This window comes from Mesoplodon densirostris, chromosome 2 (genome assembly GCF_025265405.1).
Source record: "Mesoplodon densirostris isolate mMesDen1 chromosome 2, mMesDen1 primary haplotype, whole genome shotgun sequence".
Lineage (NCBI taxonomy): Eukaryota > Metazoa > Chordata > Mammalia > Artiodactyla > Ziphiidae > Mesoplodon > Mesoplodon densirostris.
The window spans coordinates 37,008,442-37,023,308 of record NC_082662.1 but is presented as its reverse complement, the minus strand read 5'-3'; the positions used below and the strand labels follow the sequence as shown (position 1 = coordinate 37,023,308).

Genomic DNA, 14,867 nt, shown 5'->3' with positions numbered 1-14,867 from the left:
CTCAACCTTTGACATCAAGGCAGACAGCCACAGAAGGTGTAGACATAAGTGACCTGCCTGGTCTGATGGATTCAGACAGTGACGAGGTGTTGAGAAATAACCCTCTTCCTCTCTCTCCTACACCCTAGTCTCCTATACTTCCCACCACCCCAACCTCCAATGATTCAGCCTAACACACCATCACCACCACCTCTTAGCCTTCCAGTGTGCTTGTTGTCTTCCTGACTCTGGTGAGGGAAACTACACCATAAATACATTATTTCTATTTTATACAGGCTATGTATTTATCATGTCATTCCTGCTTTTACTATATGTTAGTGTTATTTTAGGTTTTAACTGTTATTTGGCATGATTTGGTAAGTTATCTTTTGGGTCTGGGAACATTCAAAAAGTTTTCCATATAAATTAATGGTACTTGCTTCTTCACTTTCTACCATTTTAGCTTACGAAAGGTTTCATAGGAATATTCTACTTTCAGATAGCAGGGGAATCCTGTATCTGTTGAAATTTACAACATTCACACACCTTGACTCCACATTTCTATTTCTATGACTTTTTTCCAAGAGTAACACTCCAACAACTATTTTAAAAGATAAGTATCAGTACATGGATGTTTATTAGCAACACTGATTATAAGAGCAAAATACTAGAAACAACTCAAATGTCCATCGATAGGGAACCAGACAAATACATTATGGTACATGTACACAATGATATTTATATCATTGCTATCACTGAGGTCTTGGCAGGAAGTAGACAGCACATGAAAAGGAGTTAACCAAAGGAATTAATGACAAGATTTTTTGTAGGGTTAGAGGAACTACCCAGGGGCAGTGACACATCCAGGAACTAGCAACAATAGGAAGCTACTCCTACCTTGGAGCTGAAAAGGCAAAGAGAAAGGGAGATACTGGAGCCCAGCAAGAGCTGGCTGGAGAAGAGAGGCCAGCCAACAGGAGCAGGGGCCACAGAGGAACACATCTGCTACTACAGCCATGGCAAGGGACAGTAGGGGACAATAAATACTCTGACTTCTCTCACCACTGGTCCTCTGATCCCCATCAGTGCCTTTCATCAGCTGATCCCAACTGGAAGCCAGAAGGCAAGGAAGCCCAGATGGTACAGTTTGTAGATGTCAGCCACCAGCACACAGAGGAAAGAAGATGGACAATGGATTTTTTTTTTTTTTTGGCTGCATTGGGTCTTCGTTGTTGCGCGTGGGCTTTCTCTAGTTGCAGCGAGCAGAGGCTACTTTTCGTCGTGGTGCATGGGCTTCTCATTGCGGTGGCTTCTCTTGCTGCGAAGCACGGGCTCTAGGCACAGAGGCTTCAGTAGTTGTGGCACACGGGCTTCAGTAGTTGTGGCGCACGGGCTTCAGTAGTTGTGCCATGCAGGCTTCAGTAGTTGTGGCTCACGGGCTCTAGAGCTCAGGCTCAGTAGTTGTGGTGCACAGGCTTATTTGCTCCGTGGCACATGGGATCCTCCCGGACCAGGGCTCGAACACATGTCTCCTGCATTGGCAGGCGGACTCAACCACTGCGCCACCAGGGAAACCCTACAGTGGATTGATGAAGGCAGGAAAATAACAAGTATAGAATATGATGTAACAGTTAACAGAATGAGACACACAGGCATGTCCTGACATAGAAAAATAGCTAGAGTATACTGCTAAGTGAAAAAAAAATCTTGTAGAATAGTACATATGTGAATGTATGTATGGCCCCATACTGGTGGTAACAAACAAGGAAGACAGTAATTTTTTTTTTTTTGCGGTACGCGGGCCTCTCACTGTTGGGGCCTCTCCTGTTGCAGAGCACAGGCTCCGGACGCGCAGGCTCAGTGGCCATGGCTCACGGGCCCAGCCGCTCCACGGCATGTGGGATCTTCCCGGACCAGGGCAGGAACCCGCGTCCCCTGCATCGGCAGGTGGACTCTCAACCACTGCGCCACCAGGGAAGCCCCCGACAGTAATATTTAAAATTAAGGTTAAGAAGGAAGTACATAGATAAAAGAATACACACCAAGCTGTTGACAGTAATTACCTCTGAAAAGTGGGTTTGGAGAGGGTATTTTTCACGATGTATTTGTATATTTAACTTTAATATTTGTACTCATGCAAGTAATAAATGTACAAAGTTTTCAAAGTGAAATAGAAATTGGAGACTTGCATTTCCAGTAGCACAAAGGACATGTACTCTGTCCAATCCTCCCACAAAAGCAACGAGAAATTTAAGGTATAACCAGCCTGCCTACAAAAAGCAGGTGGTTCTTGGAAAGATTTTTCTTCCCTTTTAAAAGGGGACTGAAGTGGCTGCTCCCAGCCCTTCCCCCTCCTTCTGTCCTGAACGCAGATGTGACATCTGAACTGCCACAGCCATACTGTGACTTCAACCTAAGGCTCTGGCAGACACACGACCGTCAGTCAGTCAACGAATTTACCCATTTGTTCAACAGATATGACAGTGAGAATGGCGAACTAATCACCTATTTTATTTCTGACTTTTCCGTTAAGGGAAAAGATTTTCAAACAAAGAGGTAGAACAAACAGCCTAAACAGGAAACTGATCTCCAGAAGTGGGTGACACACAAAGAAGCAAGTAAGAGCTTAAAATAAGCCAAGACCTCCAAGACAAGGAGGAGTATAACATCTCGATATTCGGAAAGACATGAAATTTCAAACTCACTGCCAGGACAAAGGCTTGACAACACATTCTAGTGGTGAGGCTGTGGGGAGAACGCCCATACACTGCTGGTGGTAGGAGGGATTCGGCAGTCTCTAACAAAATCATACATGCTTCTACCCTTTAACCCAATGATCTCACTTCTAAGAAACTATCCCAAAGATACACTGACAAAAATACAAAAAGACTTATGCACACGGCTACTTACTGCACCACTATTTGTAATATAAGAGAAAAAAACCTTTCAGTAAGGATTGAATAAACTATGGTGTATTCACAAAATAGAGGATTATGCCGCCATAAAAAGGAATGAGGGGGCGTCCCTGGTGGTGCAGTGGTAAAGAATCCACCTTACAATGCAGGGGACGCGGGTTCATTTCCTGGTCAGGGAACTAAAATCCCACATGCCGCAGGGCAACTAAGCCCACACGCCATAACTACTGAGCTCACGCGCCTCAACTAGAGCCTGCGTGCCGCAGACTACAGAGCCCACGTACCATGGAGCCCGTGTGCCACAACTAGAGAGGGATAACACGCACACCACGACTACAGAGAAGCCTGCGCACCATGACGAAAGATCCCACGTGCCTCAACAAGGATCCTGCGTGCGCAACTAAGACCGGATGCAACCAAAAATAAATAAAATAAAAAAATAAAAATAAATCTTAAAAGGAACGAGCTCTCTCCCTCTCTTCCTTTCTGAATAATTTAATCTAAAAGCCATTAGGCTTTAAGGGCCAAGCAAGGTAGGCACATATATCTGGAGTTAAGAGGGGGAGGAGCATCAGGCCATCATGATAAGTCTCGGGGTATGGCAGGAGGTGATAAGGGACTGATCAAATAAGTAAATATACTGAGGCTAACAGGAGCCAGATTTCTCAATGATGGAGAAGTGAGTTGAAAATGTAGAAAAAGAAAAACTAGAATAAATCTTTTGGGTTGTATTGGAATTGAAGGTATCAGTGTGAACTGATGGTTTTCAATATATACACAAATATAAAAATAACTATAGATGTGGACAGTGTATGTGTGCTTTTGTGTATGTACATGCTTGTAAGCCCTAGCTCTGTCCACTGAAAGGGCCTGGCAGCAATCATATCCCAGTAGCAATGAGCACACCTAGCACCTAGATCTTGGTTTTTAAATACTATTCTCCACTATGTAATAGGAACCAGGGGTCCCTGGAAGAATGGCTGATTCCAGGGCTGAGGCAGAGAAGGCTCTATCAAGATAAGCCTGAACGTAGGAAAGTGCTCAAAGAGTGCCATGTGAAAAGGAAAATGCAGTCAGCTTGAGGGACTCCTAATGGCCAGGTCTGGGGCAATTTAGACTTATAATAACAGATCATGACCCATTAAACAAGAATTTAATAAATGAGGAGAGGAAAAAGCTCTCCCTTACAGTGGAATGAGTGTAGAATAATGTAATTAGAAAATCACCATCTAGCAATCATTTTAGTCATAATTCAGCTAAGAAACATCAAAGGATGCCAAAATTAATAAGTAATATTTTGAGAAATGGGATATTATATCATGTTAAAGTATCTCCCCACAAGATACTTATTAATTACAGAGAGGAAAAGAGTAATTTTACAATGCAGAAATCTGATAGATACCACCATAGAGGAGCTGAAGGATATATGGGAGTTCTTGTAATATTTTTGCAACTTATTTGTAAGTCTGAAATTATTTCAAAATTAAAAGTTAAAAAAGAAAAAAACTTAAACCAAGTGTGCAAATAAATGTTCAAATACACAACAAATGAGATTATGCAGCCAATTAAGATGTTTATGAAAAAATTTTAATGACATGTAAAAATGCTTATGATATAGTAACGAATGAAAAACGTTGAAAGAAAGAAAGAAAGAAAGAAAAAGACCAGAATAAAAACACAAGAACACTAACAGATGAACGCAGAGAATTTTTTTGGCTGCCGGAGGGTACCTGGCCTCCCTGCACAGCCATAAAAAAAAGCACACAGGTAAAGAGCTACAAGGGCTCACAGCAAACTCTCTTCAGCATGTAGAGGGAATGCAGCAGCTGGACTCATCCCCTCCTCATGCATTCATCTTATCTCAGAGAAGGATCTGTCTCTCTTCTGTTCAAAACTAATGTAACAAACACCAAGTGCCAGGGATTATGCAAGGCACAGAGGACACTAAGACAATCAGATTTAGACCCTGCCCTAGAGGAGTATGACTTCTCACTCCCCATTCATTCTTCCACCTACCACAATCTGATCTGGCTTCCAATCCTACCTGTCGCTCAATTAAGTTTACCACCGACCTCTTAATTGCCAAAGTCACTGGACACCACGGTCCTCCCATGACTTGACCTTTCTACAGCATCCGAAACTGTAAGAGGCGTACAGTGTGGTGGTAAGAGCTCCTTCTTGCCTTCTTTACTTAGCAACACCAACTCATTTTCTAGGACTCTGTTCAAGTCTTACCTCCTTCAGAAAGCTTTCCTTAAACACTGCCCGACACTGCGGCAATCTGTGCTCTCGAAACACCCAATGCTTACCTCTATCACAGCATCTGTAAAATATCTTATCTATTTTTCTGTCTCTGTAAGGAATTAGCATACAATTTGAAAGCAGAATCTATAACTTAGGTCTGTGAATCACCTACATATAACAGCACAGCACCTAGTACACAGCACATTCAAGAAGTGTTTGTTTAAAGATCAAATAAATTAATATATTTCTAATTATATTCCCCCAACTCTAAACACAATTAATATAATTTGTACACATTCCAAAAAGTAATATATACTAAAGACATAATGTTTGTGCGTATATAGAGAGAGAAAGAGAGAGACACAGAGGAGGGGGGACAGAGGAGAGTAGTGGGAGGGGGAGGGGGGAAGAGGGGGGAAGAGAGAGGGAGAGAGGGAGAGAGGGAGAGAAGGAGAGGAGAGAGAAGGAGAGACAGAGGGAGGGAGAGAGAGGGAGCGCACGAGCAATTTTAAATGTAGAGAGAAGCTTAGGGTGCTGTCTCAGGCTTTTTATATTCTCATTCCACAGATATCCCCAAGGCAATCTCATTCCACTTCCATGACTACAATTACCATCCTTATCCCAAATTTTATATATTCCATCCAGATACTTCTTCTAAGTTCCATGTCCATTTATTTAACTTTTTTTTTTTTTTTTTTTTTTGGCCTTACCATGCAGCTTGCAGAATCTGTTTCCCGACCAGGGACTGAACCCAGGCCCCGGCACTGAAAGCCCAGAATCCTAACACCAGGCCACCAGGGAACTCCGTTTATTTAATTTCTGTATCATCATCTAGATGTTTCACAGATGTCTCAGACTTCCCCAAAACACCTCCTCTTTCTCCAGTATTCACTATTTCAATAAAAGGCAACACCTTCACAGGTGCTTCTGTCAAAAACCTGGAAATTATCCTTGACACTACCCTCCTTCTCACTCTCACCCTCCATATATAATCAGTCATCAGCCCTATGAATTTTACCTCTTAAATACTTCTTAAATCCATCTGTCCCTCTATCTCCACTGCTACCATTGTTATTTCAAGTCACTATAACCCTTTGTTTGGGCTACAACTATAGCCTCCTAAGAAGCCTCCCATGTCCATTCTTTTGTGTGTGATAAATTTGACATTACATTTTGTAAATTTAAGGTGTATAGCGTGTTACTTTGATATATTTATATACTGTAATATGACTGTCATTTAAGCAATATTTATCACATTATAGTACAATATTATTGTCTATATTCATTATGCCGTATGTTAGATCTCTATGGCTTGTTTACTACTTGCTACAAGTTTCTACCCTTAACCGTCATCAGACTTATTCCCCCATCCCTCAACCTCTGGTAACCTCCATTTACCCTCTGCTTTTGTACAGGTTTGCTTTTCAGATTCCACATATAAGTGATATTGTGCAGTACTTGTCCTTCCCTGACTTATGTCTCACTTAGCATAATGTGCTCAAGGTCCATCCATGTTGTCACAAATGACAGGATAGCCTCCTTTCTCATGGCTGAATAAATATTCCATTGTGTATATGTACCACATCTTTTTTTTTTTTTTTTTTTTTTTTTTTTTTTGCGGTATGCGGGCCTCTCACTGTTGTGGCCTCCCCCGTTGCGGAGCACAGGCTCCGGACGCGCAGGCTCCGGACGCGCAGGCTCAGCGGCCATGGCTCACGGGCCCAGCTGCTCCGCGGCATATGGGATCCTCCCAGACCGGGGCACGAACCCGTATCCCCTGCATCGGCAGGCGGACTCTCAACCACTTGCGCCACCAGGGAGGCCCCCACATCTTTTTTTATCTATTTATCTATTGATGGGCATTTGGGTTGGCTCCATATCTTGGCTATTGTGAATAATGCTGTGATAAACAGGTGTGTATGTATATTTCATCCTGTTTTCATTTCCTTTGGGTACTTCCATATTCATTCTTGATCCTCTTCAATTCATTCTCCACATAGCAGCCAATGTGGATCTATTTTATTCCCAGGTTTAAACTTTGTAAATTTCCCACTGTCTTTAGGGTAAAGTCCCAAACCCCTTAACAGGGCCTATAAGACTCTGCATGATCTGGTCCCTGCCCACATCTCCTCCCATCTCTGTTATCATCTCTTACCACCTTACCTCTGTAAGTCTGCAACAATTAACGTCTTTCAGTGTTTTGAACTTGTCATGCTGTCTCCTAATATCAGGCTGAAGCCTTCTTGACCCTACCACTTCACCTAGCCAACTGCCACTCCGCCTTTAAGTCTCAGCTTAAAAATTAATTCCACAGGGAAGCCTTACCCGTCTCCACACTTTAGGTTAGGTCTCCCTATTAGAAATTCCCACAGCACCCATATATCCTCATCCATTACATAATGCATTTATACTCAGGAGTATTTACAGTAATTTGCTTAAAATTTTATTCTGGCTAATGCAGGCAGTGAACAGGTCTATTTTATTCACCATTGCATCCCTGGTAGATATTCAAAAACTATCTGCTCACTGACCAAATGTTCAGTCACTTACAGTCTGCTCAAAAAAAGGTACAAAAGGTACATAAAACTAGGTTATTTTAATTAGCCATAAAAGAAAATTACATAAAAATTTGAACTCACTGAAACAAAGTACACCAAACCCCTGTCATTTCTAAAACATCCTACAATGTGGTTATTTTCTAAACTATACCTGGCAACAATTTTTAGTCTGAAATGTTAGAATTTTGCTGACCTTCAAATAGCAACCAAAATGAATATGAACTCAATTATGACAAAATTACATAGAGCAAAAGCCATAAAGTATTTCCTGAACATGTCTCCTGTGAATACTTTTGAGGCAAGCTAGTTAGAAACTATTATGTAATATTTATTACCCAGCTTCCTGAACGAGTTACTGAAAAGATCAATTTTTTAAAATGGTTTTGCTTAATGTACACTTCCTTTTCAGACTTTATGCATGACTAAGCAAAATTTAAGTAGTTAATTAACATGCAATATATTACATTATTCTATGAAGAAGAACTGTGTATTTTCTAATTGCAAGTCAATGCAGGGGATAAAATAATCAATATTGCTAATATTCACACAGTACTTACTGCAGACTAGCCACAATTCTAAAAGTTTTATATGATTTAATTCACTGAATCTTCTTAACAATCCTACGAGGTTATCATTCTCATTATATAGAGAATAAACTGAGGCACAGAGAGGTAAAATTATCTTATCTAAGATCATAGAGCTAGTAAGTGGCAGACTGAGGATTCAAATCCGAATGATCTGACTTCCGTCATATAATTTTTTTCATTTGAAGAAGTTATATGGTACAACAGAACAAAAATGAAACAGAACCAGTGAAGAATCTAAACAAAAATGGAAGAAAGGAAGGGGGAGGGTCAAGGGGAAGTGTGCTAAACGAAGAGCACACAACAGAAAAAACTTTGTCACAGGATGGATACAGATCATTAACAAAGGTTCTACCAGCCCCTCTGCCACTCCCAAAAGGCTCTAAAAAACAAGAGGTAACTAAGAGCCAAGAATAAAGTGAGAGCCTCGGAAAAAATAGTGAAACAACATTTTTTAAGTAAAATTAACACTCAGGAAAAGTGAAGAAAGAAAAATAACATCACCACAAAGACAAAAGTCTCAATGAAAGAGAACAATTAAGAACTGCTGAAAACACAATAAGAGTCATGAAGGCCGTGGTGGATAAAAAATGAGGAAGATAAAATGAAAAAGAATAAAAAGTTTAAAAGGATTACCAAAACAAACCCAAACAAAAAACAAAAACAAAAATATAATAGTTGCCATAGGAGATCCAGCATAGGTATGATTGGTGTCTGAAAAAGAGAACCAAGCATACAGAACAAAAAAAAAGATATGCAAAAATGGATAATCAGAGAGAACTGGGCTGAGGGCAAGTTGGCCCAAAAATACAGAGTCCCAGCTTCTCTGAGCCCCAATAGCCAAGGTGGCAAGGATAACCTGAAGATCTGCAAAGGGAATTAAAACGCTAAGGGTATGCTGAGGTTCCGATTACCCACTGTGTGGATTACAGACTTATTGACTCTTAGCTCCAAATTCATCCTTTTTGCTTGCTCTGTGAAAATGGATCTGGGCCCTTTAAATATTTTCCTTTTGCTAGTTGATGTCAAGCTTTGTCACTAGAGGGTGCTGGAAAGCCATGGCTTCTGGGTTCTAGTGTGTTCCAGTGTGTTCCTCTCGGTAGGCTCCTGCAGCACACAGGACTTTTCCAGTGGACAGCAGCCAGCAGTGAGCAGCAGCCAACAGCTTCCCTCAGCACTTCTCTTGGGCAGTTTTGTAGCAGAGCACCTCTGGTGGGATGTCTCTCTGTAAACAGCTTTCCCCAGTACCCAAGACGGCAGATTTCTGGCAAGCTCCACCATGCAGCATCACAGTGGCTCATCTGCAATCCAGTGAGCCATTGTCACGTCCACTAAACTGAAGTCCGAACCTCAGCCTGTGGTGGGTGTGAGGCAGGTTGGGGCGCTCTTTGTTGAGCACTCTAGCTCATCCCTGAGGTGGCGGCTGTTCCTTGGATCTGTTTCTATATTCTCTAGGGTTCTCTTTACTTCTTTTTGACAGCATTATTGAGATATCATTCACATACTATACAATTCAGCCATTCAAAGTATACCTTTCGATGGCTTTTAGTATTTTCAGAGTTGTGCAAACATGACCACAATCAACTTTAGAACATTTCTATTACCCCGAAATGATTCCCCACACCCCTTAGCTGTCATCCCCTACAAACCTCCAGCCCTAAGCAACTACTAAACTACTTTGTTCTATAGAATAGGCAAATGTTTATAGATATTTCACATAATGTGGTCCTTTGTGACAGGCTTCTTTCACTTAGCACAATGTTTTTAAGGTTTGTGCACATCAGTACTTCATTTATTTTTATTGCCAAATAACATTCCATTATATGGACCATCTTTTATTTACCCATTTGTCAGTTGATGGACATGTGGGCTGTTTCCACCTTTTGGCTGAATAATGCTACAATGCATATTCATGTACAAATTTTTATAGGGACATAAGTTCTAATTTCTCTTGGGTATATATGTAGGAGTGAAATATACCCAGGTCATATGGTCACTCTATGTTTAACTACTTGAGGAAATGCCACTGTTTTCCCACCAGTGTATGAGAGCTCTGATTTCTCCACACCTGTGCCAACACTCCTTCTTATCTTTATGATTATAGCCATCCTAGTGGGTGGGTAGGAAGTGGTATCTCATTGTGGTTTTGATTTGCATTCCCCTGATGGCTAATGATGTTGAGCATCTTTCCAAGTGCTTATTTCTTTACTACTTACTAGCTAATCTTGTTACTCCAATTCACTGTTAAAGTTAATAGTCCTTACATTAAACTCTACATGCTGAAAGTACCACATGATTGGACCTAGACTTGTGTAACATGGGCAGTCAGTGACTTTCTGAGTACAAATTAGATATCTACACTAAGGTTGTAAAAATGGAAGGCAGAAGAGTAAAACTGAAAAGATTTTGTCCCTGGTCAGATGTTCCCTTTATTAGTAGCTGAGAAAAAAGCCTAGGGGAGAGGGGTAAAAATCCAAGGAAACAGAACTTTCAGTTTTGCATGTTTTAGTTCATTTCTGTTTTTACAAACAAACAAACAAAAAAAGCCTTTCTGAATAAGAGCTGTTAATGTTTGGTTTTATTGGGGGTCTGATTATTTGTTTTAATGGTGTGTTCAGAAGACAAGCTTCTAGACATAATTCTTTATTTGGAAAAGTTGACTCCAATCAGTCTTGAGAAAATTCAACTGGAATATTTGAAAAGATGACCTTGCTTTGGGCCAGCTGAGATAAAATGGTGGGGACTGGTGTTGAAGGTGGTTGGGAGATGGCAGCATGTCCAGAAAACTGGAAACAGAAGGTTGCAGCACAAAAGCAGTCAAGAACAATACTTAAACATGGGCATGGCTGTGTTCCAATAAAACCTGCAGGCCTGTTTGCTGGCCCCTGCTATGCATGGTATATAGACACACAACATGTAGCAAAACCTCAAGAGCATAAAAACATGCATGGGAATTTTAAAACTTTAAATTCAAGATAGTGTTTTCTCTGGTGAAGGACGGAGGAGACCAGGGAAAAATACATGAGGCTTTTACTGGAACTGTAATGTTCTGTTTCTTAAAAAAAAAACAAAAACAAAAACTGATGTAATATGGCATATTAAGATTTGGTGATGGGTATCATCATATTATTCTGTTCTTGTATGTGTAAAATACATCATTAGAAAATACAAGATAAATGTTCCCTTTCATTGCTATTATGTCTCTGACACTTCAGATGTCTTAGGCCTATGTAGTAGTTCCACATTGTTTATCTGCTCATATCTTTTTTTAAAAAGGGCAAGGAAAAAAATATAATATTGCAGAATAACTATGCTGGAAACACGATGGAAGCTATGCCATCTTATCAGTCCAGGCAGAAGCCATTACTACACACCTGAGTATAGCATAGCAGTAGGAACACTGCCTGCCCTCGAGAACAGTGTGATGCATGTAGTTAAACAGGTACAGACATAATGAGGTGGTGGAAATTTATAACTGTCTGTGAGGTTTCAGAAAAGCTTCAGTGAAGAAGCTGAAGCAGTAAAAAGGTAGAGAGGCTTTAGATGCCATGCTAAGGGGTCTGAAATTTATCCCACTGGCAATGGAGAACGAGTGAAGGGAATAAGCAGAGAAATGACATAGTCCTATCTGTATTTTAGAAAGATCACTTGAGTAGCAATACAGAGGACAGCCTGGAAAAGGCCAAGCAAGAGCAAGAAGAGGCTGTTGTAACAGCCCAGGCCATTCACTGTCAGAGAGAATAGACATTTCAAAGGCACACAAAGATTCACCAAGGTAACAAAAGAAAATACCAGAACTCCTGTTTATAAACTTTTCTGATATTTAATTTCAGTGGACACTGGCCTCCTCAAACAATCCCTATGTCAGACATCTTGGGGCACATGAGGTTCAGGAAGAATCCTCAAAAAGTGTGAAAGTTCCAGAGCATGGGGGGTAATGGTACCATTACGTAATTACCATTTGCTTCGTGATGCAGTGCAGTTTACGCATTAAGACATCAATGTGGTTAATTTCATAAAAATTGGATCATATTTTAAATAAATAGGATCATAACTAAACTTGACAATGAGATGGTGAGTAACCATGAAACTCTTGTGCCTCAAAGAAGTTCTCTGGTTATCATCTGGCCAAGCATGTATAAGACTTCCAGAACTTAAAGAGCAGTTGTATATTCTTCTTTTACAAACATACTGGTGTTCCAAGTTTGCTAAACTTTTCTGGGATGGCAAATGTCTGTTAATAGTATGGCACCTAGAAGATTTTCCAAAAATACACACATCTGTCCTTTCAAGGTGAAGAACATGTCTTAACAAAAGCTAGAAACTAGTTTTGTTCGTTTGTTTTTAAAGAAAATACGTTGAGTGCATTTTGAAAACAGATGTTTGGCAGTGTTTCCATCCTTATGTTATTTTGTTGCCAAAAAGATGTAAAAGTGTCATTTATAAAAACTCTCATATCTACATGCCAGCAGTTCTCAAACTGTGGTCCAAGGACCCCAGACAGTCCCCAAGACCCTTTCAGTGGATCTGAAACAGGAGGGAAGGGGACAGGGCACAACCTTTGAAAGAATGACATAGCCCTAGAACATGACATAACTGATTAAAACCAAACGGGTCCAAGATGGCGGACAAGTCGACTTCCACTAGACCTTGAGCCTCAGTATATGCTCACTGTAACATATCAGCAAGCTAAATGACACACCCACAGGCGCCATGACAGTTCCAAGACAGACCACAAGGATTAAAAAGTAGGCGGTTGCCCAATTCCTGGAAATCCCTTCCCCTTCCTGAAATAGCTGGAATACTCCTCCCACTCATTAGCCTATAAAATTACTGACACCCCTATAAAAACTGACAACCCCATACCCTGGTGCCTTTCTCACCTTCTGAGATGGCCCACACTCTGTCTGTGGAGTGTTTCCCTCTAAATAAACCCACTTCTTACCTATCACTTTGTCTCTCACTGAATTCTTTCTGCGATGAGACATCAAGAACCTGAGTTTCATTAAGTCCTGAAACCAGTGTGTGATCTCAGTTGGAAGACTGTGGCTTTTGGCCGGATTCGAGTCCTGGCCACGTGGGTTCGAGTCCTGGCCACGTGGGTTCGAGTCCCAATCTGGGTTTAGGCTGGGTTTGAGTCCCAGCACGTGGGTTCAATCCCAATCTGAGGTGCACAGTTTCAGATCCACGAGTTTAAAACTGTTTTCACAGTAATTCTCAGACATTATTTGCCCTGTTCACTCTCTTTCTCTCACCAAGGGTCCAGCACAGTTTTCCAGAGGCTGTATAACATATGATGACATGTGACTATAACACTGTCCTCACAGCTAATGGAATGCGTGCTTGTGTATTCTTGTGACTTAAAATTTTCTCAGTAACTTTTAATACATTAAATATCAATAGACAAAACCCATAAAATGAAAGTTCTTTGGGGTTTCAATAATTTTTATAACTCATAAAGGGGTCCTGAGATCAAAAACTCTGAAAATCACTGCCATATACTTTGAAAACTTAGGAACAGAATATTCTAACCTGTTTAACATATTTCAAACACAAGGTTTCTATGGTTTTTTTTTTTTTTCTTTTTTTTTTTTTGGCGGTAGGCGGGCCTCTCACTGTTGTGGCCTCTCCCGTTGCGGAGCACAGGCTCCGGACGCGCAGGCCCAGCGGCCATGGCTCACGGGCCCAGCTGCTCCGCGGCACGTGGGATCCTCCCGGACCGGGGCACGAACCCGTATCCCCTGCATCGGCAGGCGGACTCTCAACCACTGCGCCACCAGGGAAGCCCTTCTATGGGTTTTAAGTCATGTCAAAAACACATAAACATGCCATCTTTCCATTATTTTGTAAAGAAAACTAACATCAAGGAAAAGGGGAATTTACTGACATATAGACAAATAATGATAAGACAAGGCAGTAGATAACATTTAATCAGAATAACATAAGTTGTGCAGAAGTTCACAGGGAAGGAACTCCTGTCAACCAGGATGACCAGACAGAACCTAAAGGAGAACAAATTGGAATTAAACCCCCATTATCATCTTTACAAACATTTCAGAAGAAGACCAAGGAGAAGCAAAATTTCAGGGGGACACAGTCAACAACGATGATGACGCTGAAGGAGAAGCGCATACATTTTAGCAGCCCAAGCAGTGAGCACATTATAACATCAGCGACAAGAGTGTATGCACACGTGCATGTGTCACTTCTGGGTGAGGGCTGGGAACGGCTGAATGACCATATATAATTTGTTGGCATTTAAAGAATGTTTAAATTGGTATGATATTCATATCAACCAACTCTTCCCTTCTTTTTTTTTTTTTTTTTTGTTTGTTTGTTTGTTTGTTGTGGTACGCGGGCCTCTCACTGTTGTGGCCTCTCCCGTTGCGGAGCACAGGCTCCGGACGCGCAGGCTCAACAGCCATGGCTCACAGGCCCCTGCATTGGCAGGCGGATTCTTAACCACTGCGCCACAGTGATGATGGTGTGGGTGGGTTGGGCATGAGAGAATTATCCTGAGATCAAGAAGGGAAGAGTTGGGGCTTCCCTGGTGGCACAGTGGTTGACAGTCTGCCTGCCGATGCAGG

At 41.2% G+C, this 14,867-nt stretch overlaps 1 protein-coding gene across 3 annotated transcripts in view; it reads right to left on the bottom strand.

Annotated features, from left to right (window-relative positions):
- The window catches only part of ST3GAL3 (ST3 beta-galactoside alpha-2,3-sialyltransferase 3), a 227,642-nt gene that overhangs the window by 206,957 nt on the left and 5,818 nt on the right, over positions 1-14,867 (bottom strand). The window contains exon 1 of one of the 3 annotated variants that reach the window (XM_060089670.1): positions 1,042-1,115. The exons of the other annotated variants lie outside the window; for them this stretch is intronic. The gene's annotated coding sequence lies outside the window, so the exon portion shown is untranslated. Of the gene's footprint in view, positions 1-1,041; positions 1,116-14,867 lie in introns of those variants that run through there. 3 annotated transcript variants of the gene reach the window in all.